This window comes from Mustela lutreola, chromosome 16 (assembly GCF_030435805.1).
Source record: "Mustela lutreola isolate mMusLut2 chromosome 16, mMusLut2.pri, whole genome shotgun sequence".
NCBI lineage: Eukaryota > Metazoa > Chordata > Mammalia > Carnivora > Mustelidae > Mustela > Mustela lutreola.
In genome coordinates this window covers 25,550,003-25,569,090 of record NC_081305.1, presented here as the reverse complement: position 1 = coordinate 25,569,090, position 19,088 = coordinate 25,550,003, and the positions used below count along the sequence as shown (strand labels likewise).

General features: G+C 40.4%; 1 long non-coding RNA gene and 1 pseudogene across 1 annotated transcript in view; one reads left to right on the top strand and one right to left on the bottom strand.

Moving 5' to 3' along the window:
• Positions 1 to 19,088, top strand: part of LOC131818256 (uncharacterized) — a 115,848-nt gene that overhangs the window by 12,069 nt on the left and 84,691 nt on the right. The gene's annotated exons all lie outside the window — the stretch shown is intronic.
• Positions 14,598 to 14,724, bottom strand: LOC131819060 (U4 spliceosomal RNA; annotated as a pseudogene).

The window sequence follows — 19,088 nt, the reverse complement described above, 5'->3', positions numbered from 1 at the left end:
ACATAACAGATTTAGTGTGACTCAGATTTATGGCTCTGTGTGTGGTGATGCAGTAAGGAACAGAGAACTTTAAAATATTGCACAGGCTCACGGAAGGTTTGGACAGGCTGAGTTTTAGGGTCTTTTGTATTATTTAAGTAAGGATACCCGCAACCAGCTTAATACGAAGGTGACCAGCAGAAATTTATTATTTTTTTCCCATTTACACTTGGTAAACTTGAGACTCAGAAAGCAGGTCACTTTACCAACGTTCAAAGACCTTGTCTATCTGGCCAAAGCTCATGTTTTTCACATACTGTGTGTGTGTGTATGTGTGTGTGTGTGTTTGTGTATAAAGCCATTATATATGTAAATAAGTTAATAAGAGAACTTACCAATGAGCTAAAATAGTTTTTTTTAAAAAGATTTTATTTATTTATTGACAGAGAGATCACAAGTAGGCAGAGAGGCAGGCAGAGAGAGAGAGGGAGGAAGCAGACTCCCTGCTGAGCAGGGAGTCCGATGCGGGGCTCGATCCCAGGACCCTGAGATCATGACCTGAGCCGAAGGCAGAGGCTCAACCCACTGAGCCACCCAGGCGCCCCAATAGCTTTTTTTTCTTTTTTTTTGATCATACTTAATATTCAGCCCAATTCTCATTCTGGTCACTCTCACCTCTTACTTTATTCCTCACAGAAAGGTGAATCTTGCCCTCAGGAAGTTTGGAACCTGTATTTGTTTAACCTTGCATTAAAGACCCAGCACTCTTTGGCTAAGATCATTTTAATTGCTTTGCTGCTTTTTGAACCAAGATGCTTTATAATGAGGGCAAAAAACCCGAGAAAACAGACAAAAAATAAAAGCACCAAAATCCCAATGAGACTGATTGTATAAGGAAAAGGAAAGACGGGGTGGTACCAAAGAGGCCTCATCATTTTCCGAGCATTGCCTAGTTCTCTTTGGGAGAACTTTGGGAGTTTTCTGATCCTTGGCTGTTTGTGGGGCCCAGGGGTTTTACTTTGCTTACTGCCCAGTAATTGTTGCTGCTGATTTAAGTTTCTATTTCTGTGAAGCCAACCGTAACTCATTTACTCCATGGGGAGATCTGTAGGGGACGAGGTAGTGTCTTCCAGATGAAAGGAGGCAAGGGAAAGGAATGATCTAATGAGGTGGCCTGTGTGTAGGAGCCGCCTCGCTGTGTAGAGCTCCAGCTTGGGCCCTTAGGGGAGAAGACTTTGAAGCACATCCAGGTTATCCCTCTTCTCATGTCTAGCTCTTTCTCCAACACAGCTGGCATGTTAGTCCCCAAATCACTGTGTGTGCATGTGTGCAAGCATACACACACACACCACTCCATTGTGGAGAGCTGGGTCACATTTACACTCTTGGACTTCCATTCATGGGACCTAGTATTTCCTTCTAGAGCCACACAGAACATGTGCTGCCTCACCCCTCCCCCACAATGTTGCTTTAGAGAAAGTCAGGGATTGCAACAAAATTTCCCCTAATTCACCTTCTTCTTCTTCTTCTTCTTTTTTTTTTAAGATTTTATTTATTTATTTGACAGGCAGTGATCACAAGTAGGCAGAGAGGCAGGCAGAGAGAGGAGGAAGCAGGCTCCCCCCTGAGCAGAGAACCTGACTCAACCCCAGGACCCTGGGATCATGACCCGAGCGGAAGGCAGAGGCTTTAACCCCTGAGCCACCCAGGCACCCCCCTAATTCACCTTCTTAAATCCCTACAATTACTTCTCTTTTGAGTTTTCAATTTTGGTGCTTTTTTCTTTCAAGGTGTGGCTTCCAGAAAATTGGTGCACTTACAGTTTAAAAATTTTTATTATGGAAAATTAATATGTAGATGCAGAAGGGAAATTTGATAGAATGTATTGAAAGCCCAGAGGCGTTAGATCCTGAATGGACCATTCTAGTTACTGGGTAGAGACTTGAGGAGCCTGGTTCTCTATCCTGAGCATCAAGTATTGCCTCTGTAGAATGGTTGGTCTTAGATTAACCCACTGAGCCACCCAGGTGCTGGTTGGTCTTAGATTAAGAGATGTCTGTGATCTCTTCTGGTTCTGAATGGACACAAAGGAGGATGAACATTATTAAAAATTACATTTATTAAAAGATATGATACAAAAGACTATAAACATGAATACAAAAGGATCTTAAATCCCATAGATATCCCCTGCCAATGGAAAAGAGTTACACACAAGAAGAGTTAGAAAATTAAAAAAACAGTGCCTGGATAGCTCAGTGGGTTAAGCCTCTGCCTTTAGCTCAGGTCATGATCTCAGGGTCCTGGGATCGAGCCCCGCATCGGGATCTCTGCTTCCCCCTCTCTGCCTGCCTGCTGCTCTGCCTACTTGTGATCTCTCTTTCTGTGTCAAATAAATAAATAAAATCTTTTAAAAATACTATAAGGTACAGTAAAAAGTAAAAGCCCACTTTCTGAGCTCTACTCCTGGTTCCCTTTCCTAGAGGATTTCAGTATAACCGTTTACTTCTGTTTTGCCTGCATTCACTGCCCCCACCCCCCAAAGAGAATATCAACCTTTGAAACAAGAGTGTAGAATTTCTTTTTCTTCCTTCCTTCCCTCCTTCTTTATTTTTTAAAATATTTTATTTATTTATCTGAGAGAGAGACCGTGAGAGAGAGAGCATGAGTGAGGAGAAGGTCAGAGAGAGAAGCAGACTCCCTGTGGAGCTAGGAGCCCAATGGGGGACTCGATCCTGGGACTCGGGGATCATGACCTGAGCCAAAGGCAGTCGTCCAACCAACTGAGCCACCCAGGCATCCCCAAGAGTGTAGAATTTCTAAATGTCTCCTTCTTTTCTGTGGCCTTGGGGAGGGTTTGCATGGATCCCCGCCCTTTGTCCCACACAGTTTCTCTTGCAGCGTGCGCAATTAGTTGACCACGGAGAGGAATTCAGTCACGGAAATCTCTGGTAATTATTATGGTTTGGCTTACAAACCTGAGTGCTAGAAAGACAGTCTTGAAGTGCTCGAAGATGAATGAAATTGATTACAGGCAGTATCACTGGGATGGCAGCTTTTAAGTAGAGCCCCAATATGTGCTGAAATGATTCGTGGGAATTCTCATGATTGTGATGGAATGTCTTGGTAACTGAAAAGAAACTTAAGCTCAAGGCATTTTCCACTGAAATCCTTTTTTTTTTGGTTGTTGTTGTTGTTGTTGTTGTTCCAGGTATTACGGTCTCAAGAGGGAAAGAGTCCTTGTATGGATGGTTGAAATAAACTCCTTGAAATTCTGTAGATTTTCATTTTATTTTTTTAAGATTTTATTTATTTATTTGACAGAGAGAGATTACAGTTAGGCAGAGAGGCAGGCAGAGAGAGAGAAAGAGAGAGAGAGAAGCAGGTTCCTTGCTGAGCAAATGGCCTGATGCATGGCTTGATCCCAGGACCCCGAGATCATGACCTGAGCTGAAGGCAGTGGCTTAACCCACTGAGCCACCCAGGCACTCCTAGATTTTCATTTTAGATTTTACTCCTGTTAATACTCACAAGACAAATAAGTAATTACCTTTGGTTGTGGTGTGGTATATAAGGTATTTTAGCCATGCCAGGCTTTTAGAAACTTACAGGAACTGAAGATTCCACTTCCCCTAAATACCTCCCTCTAACATAGCAACAGGAATTCCTTCTACTCTATTTTTTATTTTTATTTTTTTAAAGATTTATTTATTTATTTGAGAGAGAGAGAGAGAGAGAGAGCGCGCTTGTGAATGCAGTGGCGGGGAGGTGGTAGAGGGAGATGGAGAGAAGCTCAAGCCGACCCCCTGCTGAGCTCAGAGCCCAACATGGGGTTTGAGCTCATGACCCTGAGATCATGACCTGAGCCAAAATCAAGAGTCAGATGCTTACCTGACTGAGGCACCCAGGTGCCCCATATTTTTTATTTTATTTTATTTTATTTTTTTTTAAAGATTTTATTTATTTATTTGACAGACAGAGATCACAAGTAGGCAGAGCGGCAGGCAGAGAGAGAGAGGAGGAAGCAGGCTCCCTGCAGAGCAGAGAGCCCGATGTGGGGCTCGATCCCAGGACCCTGGGATCATGACCTGAGCTGAAGGCAGAGGCTTTAACCCACTGAGCCACCCAGGCGCCCCTTTATTTTTATTTTTAAAAAGATTTTATTTTTTTAAAGTCATCTCTGCACCTAACATAGTGCTTGAACTTGCAACCCTGAGATCAAGAGTCATATGCTCCATTAATTGAACCAGCTGGTGTCCCTGAAATTCTTTCTACCTTAGATATTTCTTTGGATTTATTAAGATATGTTTTAGGGTTTTATGATAATAAAATGTCATGTGCCCATTTTTATTGAGGCATAGTTGTATAAATTATTAATTAAATTAAAAAGTAAGTTATAGAAGTTATTATATATAGTTAATATAGGGCAGAAATATTTAAGTATGTAATTTAATAAAATTTGACATATGTATATACCTGTGAACCCAATACCACAATCAAGGGAGTGAACGTATCCGTCCTAGACCTAGTTTTTCTCATTTCCCTTTATATGTCTTTCTTCTTGTCCCTCTTCATCCTGCCCCCCACTTGCCACCCTTAAAATGAATGATCTGCTTTCTGTACAAGTTGGTTTGCATTTTCTGGAATTTATATAAATAGAATTGCACAGTATAGTTTAAAATTTTTTTTCATTAAAAATCTTTTCATCTTCCTTCTTTTACTTGACCTGATTACTCTGCGTACCTTTTGTGTATATCTGAGACCATTCTTTTTATTGCTAAGTAGTAGTCTCTTTTGTGGATGTAACACCAACTGTTTCTGAAGTGATTCTGCCATTTTACATTCACACCAGCAGTGTATGAGAATTTCAGTTTCTCTGCGTCCTTGCCAATACTTGGTGTGGTTCATCTTTTAAGTTTAAAAGTGTGTAGAGCTATGTCCTTGTGGTTTATGGTTTACATTTCCTTAATGACTAGTGATGGTGAACATCTTTTCTTTTTTTAAAGATTTTATGTATTAATTTATTTGAGAGAGAGAGAGAGAGAGAGAAAGAGAACGAGTTGGGAAAGGGGCAGAGGGAGAAGCAGACTCCCGCTGAGCAGGGAGCCTGAAGCAGGACTCCATCCCAGGCCTTTGCGATCATGACCTGAGCCGAAGGTAGACACTTAAGTGACTGAGCCACCCAGGTGCCTTTGTCATTGTTATTTTTATTCTTCTCTACATAACATGTCTCTTTTCACTGACTGAATTTAAGGGTTTCTCTTTGCTACTGGTGTGAACAATTTGATTATGGTGTGTCTTGGTGTAGTTTAAAAAAATTATTTTTGTGTGTGGAATTCATTTGATCTTTGGTATGTGGGTTTATAGTTTTCATCAAATTTGGACCATTTTCTGCAAACAATTCCCCCCCGTTCCTTTTAGGATTCCGTCTATGCATTTAGGCTGTTAGAAGTTGTTCTACATCTCATGGCTGCTCTTTTAATTTTATTGGATTCTTTCTTCTCTCAGTGTTATATTTTGAGTAATTTCTGTGCTTTAGCTTCAAGTTCACTTTTTTCCCTCCTCTGCAATGTCTAATCTTCTGTTATTTTCATCCAATATAATTTTTTATCTCTAGAAGTTTGATTTGGATTTTTTTTTTTAATCTTTCATGGCTGTACTTCAAATTCTAAACATGCGGGGTACAGGTATAGTAACTGTTTTAATGTCTTGCTAACATTTCTGAGTCGGTTTGAATGGATTTTTCTCCTCATTATGATTGTATCTGTTCACCTCTTTCATGTCTGTTCATTTTCTGATTGGCTGTCAGATATTGGGATGCTTGCTTTACTGAGGGCTGGATATATTTTGTATCCGTATAAATATTTGTGAGTTTTGTTCTGGGACACATAGAATTGCTTGTAAGTAGTTTGATACTTTAGGGTATTGCTTTTAGGAAATATTAGGTGGGGGACGCCTGGGTGGCTCAGTTGATTAAGCTTTGGCTCAGGTCATAATCCCAGAGTCCTGGGATCGAGTCCCACATTGGGCTCCTGGCTCAGCAGGGAGCCTGCTTCTAGCGCTGCCTGTTCTGCCTGCAGCTCTCTGTGCTTCTGCTCTCTCTGACAAATAAATAAATAAATAAATAAATAATCTAAAAAAAAAAACCAAAACAGAAATATTAAGTGGGACTTGAGCCGAGCTGTCCAGGGATAATTATTTTCCATTCCTGGACAAGACTCTACTGTGTCCTCTACTCTATGACCTGTGAGTCATGTGGTTTTCTAGTCTGGTTGGTGGGAATAGGTACTATTCCCAGCTCAATTTGAACACTGGATACTTTGATCTTTTTAGTTTTTTTCCCTTATCCAGAGAGTTTCCTCACATGTATGTACTGATCAGAATTCACTAAATACTTGAAGAGTACCCTCTACAGTTGTCTGGAGTTCTCTCTCTGTATACCTCCTTTCTTGCTGGTACTGTGTGCTATGAACTCTAGGCACTTCAGTTTCACTGGACTCAGATTTGTCTTTTCAGCTCAGGGAGTCTGCCATATCCTGCCTGGTTTCCTCTCTGTGTGCAGAGGTCTGAGGCAAACCTTAGTTGTTTCCCACCTCTCAGGGATCACTGCCTTTGTTGCCCAATGTTCAGTATCTTGAAAACTTTTGTTTCACATATTTCACTTGCTTTTTGTTGTTCTAGATGTAAGGGTGCATCCAGTCTGTTACTCTATTTTGTATGCCCAATTTTATTTATTTATTTAAAGATTAAAAAAAAATATTTGACACAGAGAGAGCGATCACTAGCAGGCAGAGAGGCAGGCAGGGGGGGGGGGAAGCAGGCTCCCCACCAAGCAGAGAGCCCGATGCGGGGCTTTGATCCCAGGACCATGGGATCATGACCCGAGCCAAAGGCAGAGGCTTTAACCCACTGAGCCACCCAGGTGCCCTGCCCAATTTTAAATATTGAAAAAAATAGACAATAATTAAGAAAGACATAAAATTAGTCAACACCTTATATTTTAGCAATAACTACCCATTAACATTTTATTATTTTTATTTTTACCCATAAATCTTATATGCTGAGTAGTAAAAATGGATTCTGGAGTCAGACAGACTTAGGAGTAAACCTGCTGCTTGCTTTTTATGTTGCCTATTTTAAGTTACTAAAACTCTCCAGCCTTCATTTTTTCACCTGTAACAAAGAGGTAATGATACTTACCTCATGGGTTGCTGTGAGGACTGAGTAAAAACTCTATTTGTCAAACACCTAGTACAGTGCCGGGTGTATACCGAGTGCCTGAGAATGGGTAGTTAATGCTTATGGTTAGGAGTTAGGGAGAAAGGCAGAGAGAAGCAGATTTAGGTACAAATATAACAATTTGTGAGTCCCAGGGAAAATGCCACAAAGCAAGTGACATGTGCATTTTTGCTACGGTCAAGTAGCATCAAGGGGCCTTAGACCCTTGATGCTTGGATTTGACGGCAATTCAGGAAGTTTCGTAGCTGGCTGGCACAAGAATTGCGGCTGTGGTGGAGGAACAGGGAAACTCATACTGACGATGTGGGTGAATAGGTATCAGTGTGGCATTATAATCACCATCATAAAAAAGGAAAATCAGAACAATAAAGCTGGGGGGAGTGATGTCGGGGTTCATCCATGCAGCTCTTGGCAGATAAATAATAAACCCATTAAGACAGCCCAAGCTCCAGTGGACCAGTTCTTTGGTCCTAGAGTTGCTTGTTCTCTGGGCAGGAGGTGAAAGTGGAATGGTTGATTTTTAGCATGAAAGGACTTAGCTGAAGGCAAATTTAGCCTCTTTTTAAACTCCAAGAGCTCTATGAATAATACGATCTAGCCGTTTATTCTCCCTTGATGGATTTCTTTATATCATCAAATTACATCATTTGCTGTTGCTCCTAGTTAAAGCTTTTAATCCCCTATCTTGGTTGGGCCAGATGTGGTGTGGAAGGTGATTCAAGGTCAGTAATTTGGTCTCCGGCTCCTAAGTTTTCACTGTGTTGTCTTTCTTCAGGAGATAAAAGGGGCCCATGAGCACTATAGTCTGTAGAGTGACTTTCATTTATCCCTTTAGAAGGGGTTGTCAGAGGCTTAAAAAATTTCCCAAGGTGGGAGTTTTAATATTCAGAGATGCAGCCTGCTTTTGGAAGCTGAATTCTTTGTTGCTGACAAAAATCAGAAAAGCTGTAGAGTTTGGGGGAAGATTCTTGGTTTTTTTTTTTTTTTTTTAATTGCTTCTGAAATCACTGCATTATTGTTAGGAAAATGTTCATTTTGTGGATAATGGGAACATAATTCCCATCCCCATGCCTGCCCTCTCTCAAAGACTCAGGGCTTCATGCTGCTTGATACAGCAGCTACGAGATTTCTCTGTATTGTCTTCTTGAACTGTATTGACTTTCCAAAACCCCTCTTTCAATTCAGCAGTCACCCGTGTTTTTTCAAAGTTTCCTCTGTATCACCTCAACCTCCTCTTTCCCAAAGGACAGAAATCAGACACATGGGTGATCCCAGGCCGTGTCTTTAATACTGGGGAAGGCATGACTCCAGGTCGGAGACTATGGAAGGAGGTCCTAATGAAGTGCCTTATCCTGACTCTTTTATTCCATGGATCCCATGGCATAATGCAGGATTACTTAAGCTTGGCCCTATTAATATTCCGTGCTGGATAATTCTCTGTTGTGGGAGGCTGCCTTGCCCCTGGTAGGATGTTTAGCCGCATCCTGGGCCCCATGCCCTAGATGTCAGTAGATCTTCTCTGCCCCGCCCCGATGTGACAACCAAAAATTTTCTTCTGACATTGCTAAATGTCCCCTGGGATGGGGAGAGGGGAGCAAAATCACCCTGGAATGAGAGCTGCTTACATATTTATGGTCTGGGCTTTAGTATCAGGCAGACCTTGGTAAAATGTGACTGTTGATCAGCACTGGGGCTTTAGCATAGTTAAGTGATCCTTTAGGCCTCAGTAGCTCCATCTGTAAACTAGAGATGTGATTACCAACTTCATATGCTTGTTCTAAGGTTTAAAGAAATGAAGCCCATAGTAGCACAGTGCCCCTTATTTGGGATTTTAAACCAAGATTTGGAATTGGGGTTTTGCTCCATAACTTACAAGAAGGTCCTATTTTTTTGAAGATCACTTTCTTTTTCTTTTATTTTTTCATTTTAATTTTTCATTTTTTTATAAACATATAATATATTTTTATCCCCCGGGGTACAGGTCTGTGAATCTCCAGGTTTACACACTTCACAGCACTCACCATAGCACATACCGTCCCCAATGTCCATAACCCCACCCCCCTTCTCCCAAACCCCCTCCCCCCAGCAACCCTCAGTTTGTTTTGTGAGATTAAGAGTCACTTATGGTTTGTCTCCCTCCCAATCCCATCTTGTTTCATTTATTCTTCTTCTACCCACTTAACCCCCCCCCCCCCATTGCATCTCCACTTCCTCATATCTGGGAGATCATGAAGATCAGTTTCTTAATATGATAGTAAGGGTCATGGTAAATATTTGACAGGTTCCTATAAGGATTAGAGAGAATTTTGTAGAGCATTTGTCAGCTAGTTAGTGCTCTGTGTATTGTAAATATTTTATTTATAATTTTAAGAGTTTAAACGTTTCTGTGGTTAGCCTTAATCATTTGTTACTACATTACAATAACATTTTCCATTAAAAATGATATCATTTTGGGGCACCTGGATGGCTCGGTTTGTTAAATGTCCAACTCTTGATTTTGGCTGATGTCACCATCTCAGGGCTGTAAGACTGAGCCCCAGGATAGAGCCTGCTTGGGATTCTCTCTCACCCTGTCCCTCTGCCCCTCTCCCCTCTAAAAAATGTTATCATGTATATACAGTAAAATCCACCCTTTATAGTGTACAGTTCTGTGTTGACAATCATATATTGTAACCACTACTACAATCCATATATAAAAGGGTTTCCCCCTCCCCAAACTCCCTTGTGTTCCTTTTAGTTAACCCCACTCTCTCTTGACAACCATTCATCTACTTTCTGTCCCCGTAATTTTCTTTTTTTTTTTTCTTTCTTTTTTTTTTTTTTTTTTAAAGATTTTATTTATTTATTTGACAGAGAGAAATTACAAGTAAGCAGAGAGGCAGGCAGAGAGAGGAGGAAGCAGGCTCCCCGCTGAGCAGAGAGCCCGATGCGGGACTCGATCCCAGGACCCTGAGATCATGACCTGAGCCGAAGGCAGCGGCTTAACCCACTGAGCCACCCAGGCGCCCCGTGTCCCCGTAATTTTCTTTTAAAGATTTTATTTATTTATTTGACAGAGAGAGAGATCACGAGTAGGCAGAGAGGCAGGCGAGGGGCAGGAAGCAGGCTTCCGAGCAGAAAGCCCAATGTGGGGCTCAATCCCAGGACCCTGAGATTATGACCTGAGCCGAAGGCAGAGGCTTAACCCACTGAACCACCCAGGCGCCCTGTCCCCGTAATTTAAAAAAATATTTAATCTTTTTTATTTTTAGAGAGAGCGAACACAAGCAGGGGGAGGCGCAGGGGGGAGGGGGAGTGACAAGCAGATTCCCTGCCAAGTGTGGAGCCTGATGCGTGGCTGGAACCCATGACCCTGAGATCAGGACCTCAGCTGAAACCAGGAGTCAGAAGCTCAAACAACTGAGCCACCCTCTAAAATGTTTTTATAAGAATATTAAATAAATGGAATCTTTTTTAAAAAATATTTTATTTATTTATTTGACAGAGATCACAAGTAAGCAGAGAGGCAGGCAGAGAGCGAGGAGGAAGTAGGCTCCCTGCCGAGCAGAGAGCCTGATGCGGGGCTTGATCCCAGGACCTCGGGACCATGACCTGAGCCGAAGGCAGAGGCTTTAATCCACTGAGCCACCCAGGTGCCCCAAATAAATGGAATCTTATGGTATGTAACATTCTTTTTTTTTTTTTTTTAAAGATTTTATTTATTTATTTGACAGAGGGAGATCACAAGTAGGCAGAGAGGCAGGCAGAGAGAGAGAGGAGGAAGCAGGCTCCCTGCTGAGCAGAGAGCCCGATGCGGGACTCGATCCCAGGACCCTGAGATCATGACCTGAGCCGAAGGCAGCGGCTTAACCCACTGAGCCACCCAGGCGCCCTGGTATGTAACATTCTGACTCTGGCTTCTTTCACTTAGCAGAAGGCGTTTGAGATTCATCCATCTTATTGCATGTATTGATTCTTTTTAAAAAAATTCCTGAGCAGTGTATCACTGCGTAGAATCCCAGAGTTTGCTGATCCCTTCCCCAGCTGAGGGACATTTGGTTGTTTCTAGTTTTTGGCAAAGATGATGAAAACTGATGTAAATGTTTGTGTACAGGTTTTTGTGTGAACATAGATTTTCATTTCATTTGGGTAAATAGCCGTAGTGGGACTGCTGTGTTGTCTGATAGTGGATACATATAACTTTATAAGAAACTGGCAAACTGTTCTCCAAAGTGACAGTACCATTTTGCATTTTTGCCAGGAATATATGGAAGTCCTAGTTGCTCTACATTTTTTACCAAATCTTGGCATTGTTAGTTATTTTCTCCTTTTTAGCCATTCTCATGGGTGTATGGGTGTATGATAGTATCTCATTATGGTTTTGATTTGTACTTAGCTAATGATTAATAATGTTGAGTCTTTTCACATGATTTTTGTTTGGTCTTTGCATCTTCTTTGGAGAGGTATCCAAATCTTTTGCCCATATCTTTTCTTGTGTTATTTATTTTCTTATTATAGTTTGAAAACTCTTGGTGAATTCTGAATTCAACTTTTCTGTTGGATGTGATTTGAAAATATTTTCTCCCAGGCTACGGGGCTTTTCACTCTCTTAACATTGTTGAATAGTAGAAGTTCTCAACTTTGATGAAATAAAATGTACTGACTTGTTCTTTTGTGGGTATTGCATTTGGTATCATATCTAAGAAATCATTGCCTAATCCTGGGTCACAAAGATTTTTCTCCTATGTGTTCTAGACATTTTATAGTTTTGTATTTTATATTCAGTCCTATGATCCAATTAAAACATTTTTTAAAATTTTTTATTTTTAATTTTTTAAATTTTTATTTATTTGACAGAGAGAGATCACAAGTAGGCAGCGAGGCAGGCAGAGAGAGAGAGAGAGAGGAGGAAGCAGGCTCCCTGCTGAGCAGAGAGCCCGATGCGGGACTCGATCCCAGGACCCTGAGATCATGACCTGAGCTAAAGGCAGCGGCTTAACCTACTGAGCCACCCAGGCGCCCAAAACATTTTTTTTTTAAAAAAAGATTTTATTTAGGGGCATCTGGGTGACTCAGTTGGTTAAGCGTCTGCCTTTGACTCAGGTTATGATCCCAGGGTTCTGGTATTGATCCCCACATCGGGCTTCCTGCTCACCAGGGAGCCTGCTTCTCCCTCTCTCTCTGCCTGCTGTTCCCCCTTCTTGTGTTCTCTCCATCTCTCTGTCAAATATATAAATAAGTAAATAAAATCTTAAAAAAAAAAAGAGATTTTGTTTACTTGAGAGAGAGAGATTGAGATTATGAACAGGGTGGGAAAAAGCGAGGGAGAGGAACAAGCAGGCTCCCATTTAGTAGGGAGCATAACACAGGTCTTGATCTCAGGACCCTGGGATCATACCTGAGCCAAAGGCAGATGCTTAACTGACTGAGCCATCTGGGTGCCCTCTAACTCTTTTTTAAAGATTTATTTATTTGGGAGAGAGAGAGAAAGAGAGGGAGAGAGTCTGAATGGAGGGAGGGGCAGAGGGAGAGAATCTTCAAGCAGACTTCCTGCTGAGTGAGGAGCCCAACACAGGGATCCATCTCATGACCCATGATATCATGGCCTGAGCTGAAACCAAGAGTTGGAGGTCCATCCGACTGAGCCACCCAGGTGCTCCCCTATGATCCAGTTAGAGTTAATTTTTGTATAGGGAGCAATGTATGGATCTAAGTTCTTTTTTTGTTGTTTTGTGTTGATTTTTATATTTTTTATATAATTTTTTATAGCAATAGTTTTTTTTTTTTAAATAGCAGTAGTTGCAGAAAGAATGATTTCTCCATTGACTTACCTTTGCATCTTTGTCTGAAATCCATTGACTACATATGCAAAATCTATTTCTGGACTTTTTATTCTTTTCCATTGATCTATGTATGTATACTTTTTTTCAGTGTAACATTGCTTTGACTATTATAGCTTTACAGTGATCTTGAAACCAGGTAGTATGGGGCCTACTTTGTTCTTATTTTCAAAACTTGTCTTGGCTATTCTGATATCTTTGCATTTACATGTGATTTTTTAAAAAATTAGCTTTTATGAAACTTTCTCATTGGATTTTTATTGTATTGTATATATCAGTTTGGGAAAGATAACCTCTTAACAATGTTGAGTCTTCCAGTTTGTTTACATGGTATGTATATCCATTTATCCAAATATTTTTTGATGTCTTTGATCAGTGTTCTGTATTTTTCAGCACATATATAGTTAATACATTTTATCTTTAAGCATTTTTCCTGCTGTTGTAAATGATTTTTTTTGCAAAATTAAATTTTTAGTACTTTACTGCTAAACTATAGAAATACAATTGGTATTTGTATGTTGACTTTGTATAATGTAACTCTAATAAATTCATTTATTCTATTAATTTTTGTTTTGACAAATTCTTGACTTATCTATGTAAACAACTTTGTCATCTGTAGAAAGAGTTTTATTTTGTCCTTTCTAATCCGTAGTCCTGTTATTTATTTTTCTTATCTTATTACATTGGCAAGGGTTTTCAGTACAATGTTGAATTGGAGTAGTAAGAATGGAATTCTTGCCTTGTTCCCAATCTGAAAGGCATTCCACTTTCATCATTAGAACATTAGATGCTATCAGGCTAAGAAAATTCCTTTCTATTCCTAGTTTACTGAGAGTTTGTATTATGAGAGATTTTGAATTTTGTCAAGGCCTTTTCTGCACCTATCAAGATTATCATATGATTTTTCTTTAGTTAGTTGATGTGAATTATATTGATTTTCAAATATTGAATCAGCTCTGAATTGAGATACAGTCCATGATGCTTTATCCTTTTGATTTATTATTGATTTTACTCACTAATATTTTTTTTAAATATTTTATTTATTTACTTGACAGACAGAGATCACAAGTAGGCAGAGAGAGAGGAAGGCAGAGAGAGAGGAGGAAGCAGGCTCCCCAAGAAGTGGAGAGCCTGATGCGGGGCTCGATCCCAGGACTCTGGGATCATGACCTGAGCTGAAGGCAGAGGCTTTAACCCACTGAGCCACCCAGGCACCCCTACTCACTAATATTTGATGAAGATTTTTGTATAGTGATCATGAGTGATATTGTTCTATAGTCTTCTTATAATGTCTCTTTCGTCTCTGTCTCTGTCAGAGTACAGTTGGACTTATAGAATGAGTTAAGTATCCCTTCCTCTTCAATTTTCTGGAAAATTTTGTGTAGAGTGCTATTATTTTTTCCATAAATGCTTGATAGAATTCACCAGCCATTTAAACCTGGAGTTTTCTTTGTGTGAAGGCTGTTAACTCTGAGTCAATTTCTCTGAGAGATACCCGGCTACTCAGGATATGGATGTTTCCTTTAGTGAGCTTTGTTTCTATCTTTCAGGAAATTTGTCCATTTCATCTGAGTTGTCAAATTTATTGGCATGAGGTTATTTATAATATTTCCTTATTATCCTTTTCAATTAGCAACAATCATGCCTCAGATAAACCTCACTGGCTACGATACTGCCACTGAGCAAAGCTCCTTATTATCCTTTAAATGATCCTTATTATCTTTTTAATATCTGAAGAATTTGTTGTGTTGTCACCTTTCTCATTCTGATATTGGTAATTAACAATTTTTTCCTTCTCTGTCTGACAGTTTGTTAATCTTATTGATATTTAAGAACAAGCATTTGTTTTCATGTATTTTTATAATTTTCTGTTTTAACATTTTTTGTTGAATTTTAAAAAAGATTTTATTTATTTATTCATTTGAGAGAGAGAGTGAGCATGAGATGTACCATGAAGTATCACCAACCAAATGGCTTTAACAAGAAATTTATTGTCTAACAATTCTGGAGGCTAGAAGTCCTAGTGTTGCCAGGGTTGGTTACTGCTGAGGGCTATGAGGGAAAGTTCTGTTCTAGGCTTGTCTCTTTGGCTTTTACCCACTTGTCCACATTATAAACTTAGGAGATATTCTCAACTTGTAACTTATTTCCATGTTCAATTGATCTTGTTCACATAGTTCTTTTTAAAGTTTTGCTAATGTATAATCTCTCAGATCTGCTTCCTCTTCTTTACCCTTTCCGGTATCATTGTCAGACCTTCATTACCTCTTACTAAATCACTGTCATAGTCACCTGACTGATCCCCCAGCTTTCAATCCATGTTCCTTTCATCCATTCTCCAAGAACAGTGCCTCACAGGCAGTGGTTATTGTTAAACTTGAATAAAAAGGAGCTTCGGAGCATTAGTTCCCTTGTCCCAAATTACCTTGATTTTTTTTTTTTAAAGATTTTATTTATTTATTTGACAGACAGAGATCTCAAGTAGGCAGAGAGGAAGGCAGGAAGAGAGGGGAGGAAGCAGGCTCCCTGCTGAGCAGAGAGCCCGATGCGGGGCTCGATCCCAGGACCCTGGGATCTTGACCTGAGCTGAAGGCAGAGGCTTTAACCCACTGAGCCACCTAGCCGCCACCCAAATTACCTTGATCTTAATGGCTGGGAAGATCTTTTCTTCTGTTTGGCTATCTCTAGATCTCTTTTTAGTGTTAAGATGGTGGTATGATTTGTATTTCTACTTATTGAAAAAAAATTAACACTTAAATGAATTGTTTTGTTTACTAAAATCTCATATGAGGGATGTCTGGGCAGCTCAGTCAGTTAAGCATCTGCCTTCAGTTCAGGTCATGATCCTGGGATCCTGGACTGAGTCCTGAGTTGGGCTTCATGACCTGAGCTGAAGACTCAGTTTTGTTAATTGTTTTGTTTAAAACTCTTCTAAGATCCTTTTATAGAGACATTTAATATTATCTTCTTTGTTAGACCATAATGGTCTGGACATCATAAATCATACTGTAATTACCTTTGTGTCCTTCCTCAGCTCTTAATACATCAATTAGCTTATAATGAGTACTTAAAATGTTTGATAAATGGATGACTAAATAGCTAACACATTATATACTTACTACAGGAAGGTTAGTAGGTCAGGTGTGGGTTGGGGTTTATAAAAGAATGAGATGTGGTCATTAGTGTTATGTACTCCTCTGTGTTGTTGCAAATGCCTGCAAACAAAACAGAAATTATTTTTGCATCCTCTACTATTTAAAATAATATGCCAACTCAGTATTGTTCCCCAAATACAGAGAGTGGAGAAGGGAGAGAGGTGAATTGTGAAACCTTGCAAGGTAACTACTTTAAGAGGAACAGTGCTTGGGGCACCTGGGTAGCTCATTCAGTTAAGCGTCTGCCTTCAGCTCAGGTCATGGTCCCAGGGTCCTGGGATCGAGCCCTGCATCGGACTCCCTGCATGGTGGAAAGCCTGCTTCTCCCTCTCCCTCTGCTTCTCTGCCTGCTTGTGCTCTCTCTCTCTCTCTCTCTCTCTCTGTGTCAAACAAATAAATAAAATATTTAAAAAAAAATGAGGAACAATGCTCATTTACACATGAGTTCTGGTCTATTTGTTCTGTTTCCAGTGTGACATGGCAAGACTTTAAAACATTTGTATGGTGGGGGACATGGGTTATTTGCAGGCAGTATTTATACAAACTGAATTTTCAGTACTTCAGCTAAGAAGGCTGAATGCAGTCTGAGAAGCAAAGCAACATTATAGAGTAAGGAGAGGACAATGTCTGGAGCACAGTTAGGGCTTAAAAAATATTTGCTAGGAAAGAAGAAGGAGGAAAAGAAACAAGCTGAGGCAGCTAACATGTGTCTGAATAAACAGAAACTACTGAGTAATAGCCAGACCAAAAAGGGGTCGATAAATGTGAACCAAAATTGGAGACCTAGAAAGCAAATGAGATTTCACTATTTTAATTATTAATTTATTAACAATACTATAGCAGCTTAATGCGTTTTTCTTCTTGCACCAAGCACGTCATGTGGATTAACAAATTTATTATTTAGAAGAGTACTTAATTATTACCATTATAATTGCTTTATAGATGAAGAAATTAAGGTTTGGAGGGAAAAGAAGTTTGCCAAAGCTCACGCAGCTAACAAATGGTGAATATGGTGCCCTGTCCTCTACAGAACATGGCTTCTCACGTTATTTGGGATGAGAATCTGCCTAGATGACACAGATACCTATCATGCCCAGGCCACATCCCCTCATTAAATTTTTTTTAAATTTGCGTATAGTTTTTACACAATGTTACACTAGTTTCCAGTATATAGCATATGGTTCAACTGCACTATATGTTACATTGTACTCACAGGTACATCTGCCATCTGTTAACACATGTTGCTATTACAATATCATTTACTATATTCACATGCAGTGTCTTTTATTCCTGTGGCTTATTCATCCTGTGACTGGAAGCCTGTACCTCCCAGTCCCCTTCACCCATTTAGCCCACCCTCCTGATACCCCTTCTCTCTGGCAACCATCAGTTTGTTCTCTGTATTTTTGGGTCTCTTTCTGCTTTTTGTTAGTTTGTCTTGTTTTTTAGAGTCCACATATGAGTGAAATCGTATGGTATTTATCTTTCTCTGACTGACTTATTTCACTTAGCATAATACCCGCTAGATCTCTCCATGTTGTTGCAAATGGCAAGGCATCTTTTTTATGGCTGTGTAATATTCCACTTTATATATATACACACCACATCTTTATCCATTCATCTATCAATGGACACTTGGGTGCTTCTGTATCTTGGCTATTATAAATAATGTTGCAATAACTATAGGGGTGCAAGTATATCTTTTCAAATTCCCATTTTCATTTTGTTCCCTCAACCCATTTTTTTCAGCTCAGCTGAGGTGGGCAGTTCCTGTCCATGTCCCCATCCCACCTCAAGCACGTAGGCTATGGTCTCTTTCTAGTTTTCTGCCCTAGATGTTTTTCTAAAGCCAGCAAAGGACAGTCAACTTCTTATAGGGTCAGCGCAGGCATGCAAGAGAACAGTCCTTCACCAAAGAGGAGTGAGAGTTGGTTGAAATTTGCAGGTGGACAGTTCTGTCCTTCAGGTGGACAATTCTGAGGTGCTTTCTGCAGAGGTTCTCAGAAGTTCCCTGGTGGTTTTGAGCTCTTGTTGACTCAATAACCCATCTCTCTTTTTCCCTCCGTCCCTATTCTCATCCTTCCATACTCCTGCTTCTGAAATCATCTGCACTCAACTCCTTATCTCAGGCCCTGCTTTCAGAGGAACCCAAATCTAGCCACTAGTTAATCAGACCCAAAGTCACATCAAGTGGTATCTTAACAGACCACGAGGGATCTGAATCTGTTAAGCCATCAATATCATTGCTTGAGAATTATGCCTTGTACAATGGGGAAAAGCTGTGTTATTGTTATTAAAATTTTTTATTTTAAGTAGGCTCCACGCCCATTGTGGAGCCCAATGTGGGGCTTGAACTCACGACTCTGAGATCAAGACCTTAGTTGAGATCAAGAATCTGACACTCAACCAGGAGACCTCTGACAGCTGTGTTTTGAAAAAGCCCCCTTTTTTTCTTTTTCTTTTTTTTAAAGAGAGGTAGAACCTAAGTGGGCAGTGGGGGGTGGTCAGAGGGAGAGAGAATCTCAAGCAGCCTCTGTGTCTAGCATGCAGCCCCACGCAGGACTCAACTGCATGACCCTGAGATCATGACCTGAGCCGAAATCAAGGGTCCGATGTGTAACTGGACCGAGCCACCCAGATGCCCCTAAAAAGCCCACCTTTTGATCTTTTGGTAAAGTCATGTGGTGCTATTCCCTTACCTATGTTCATGTAGTGGCGATGCATGGGGCTGATTTCTAGGACACGGTGCTTCCTTAGGCGGCAAAGTTGAGAGGAGATAAAGGCAGCAGCTTCAAGTTGGTTTTGGGTCGCTGAGTGGGTCATAAGTGTTGGTGGACACAAGGGGGCAGGCTCACACCAGGCTCTCTGGGAAGAGTGCCTCTGCTCGCTGCGGCTGTTG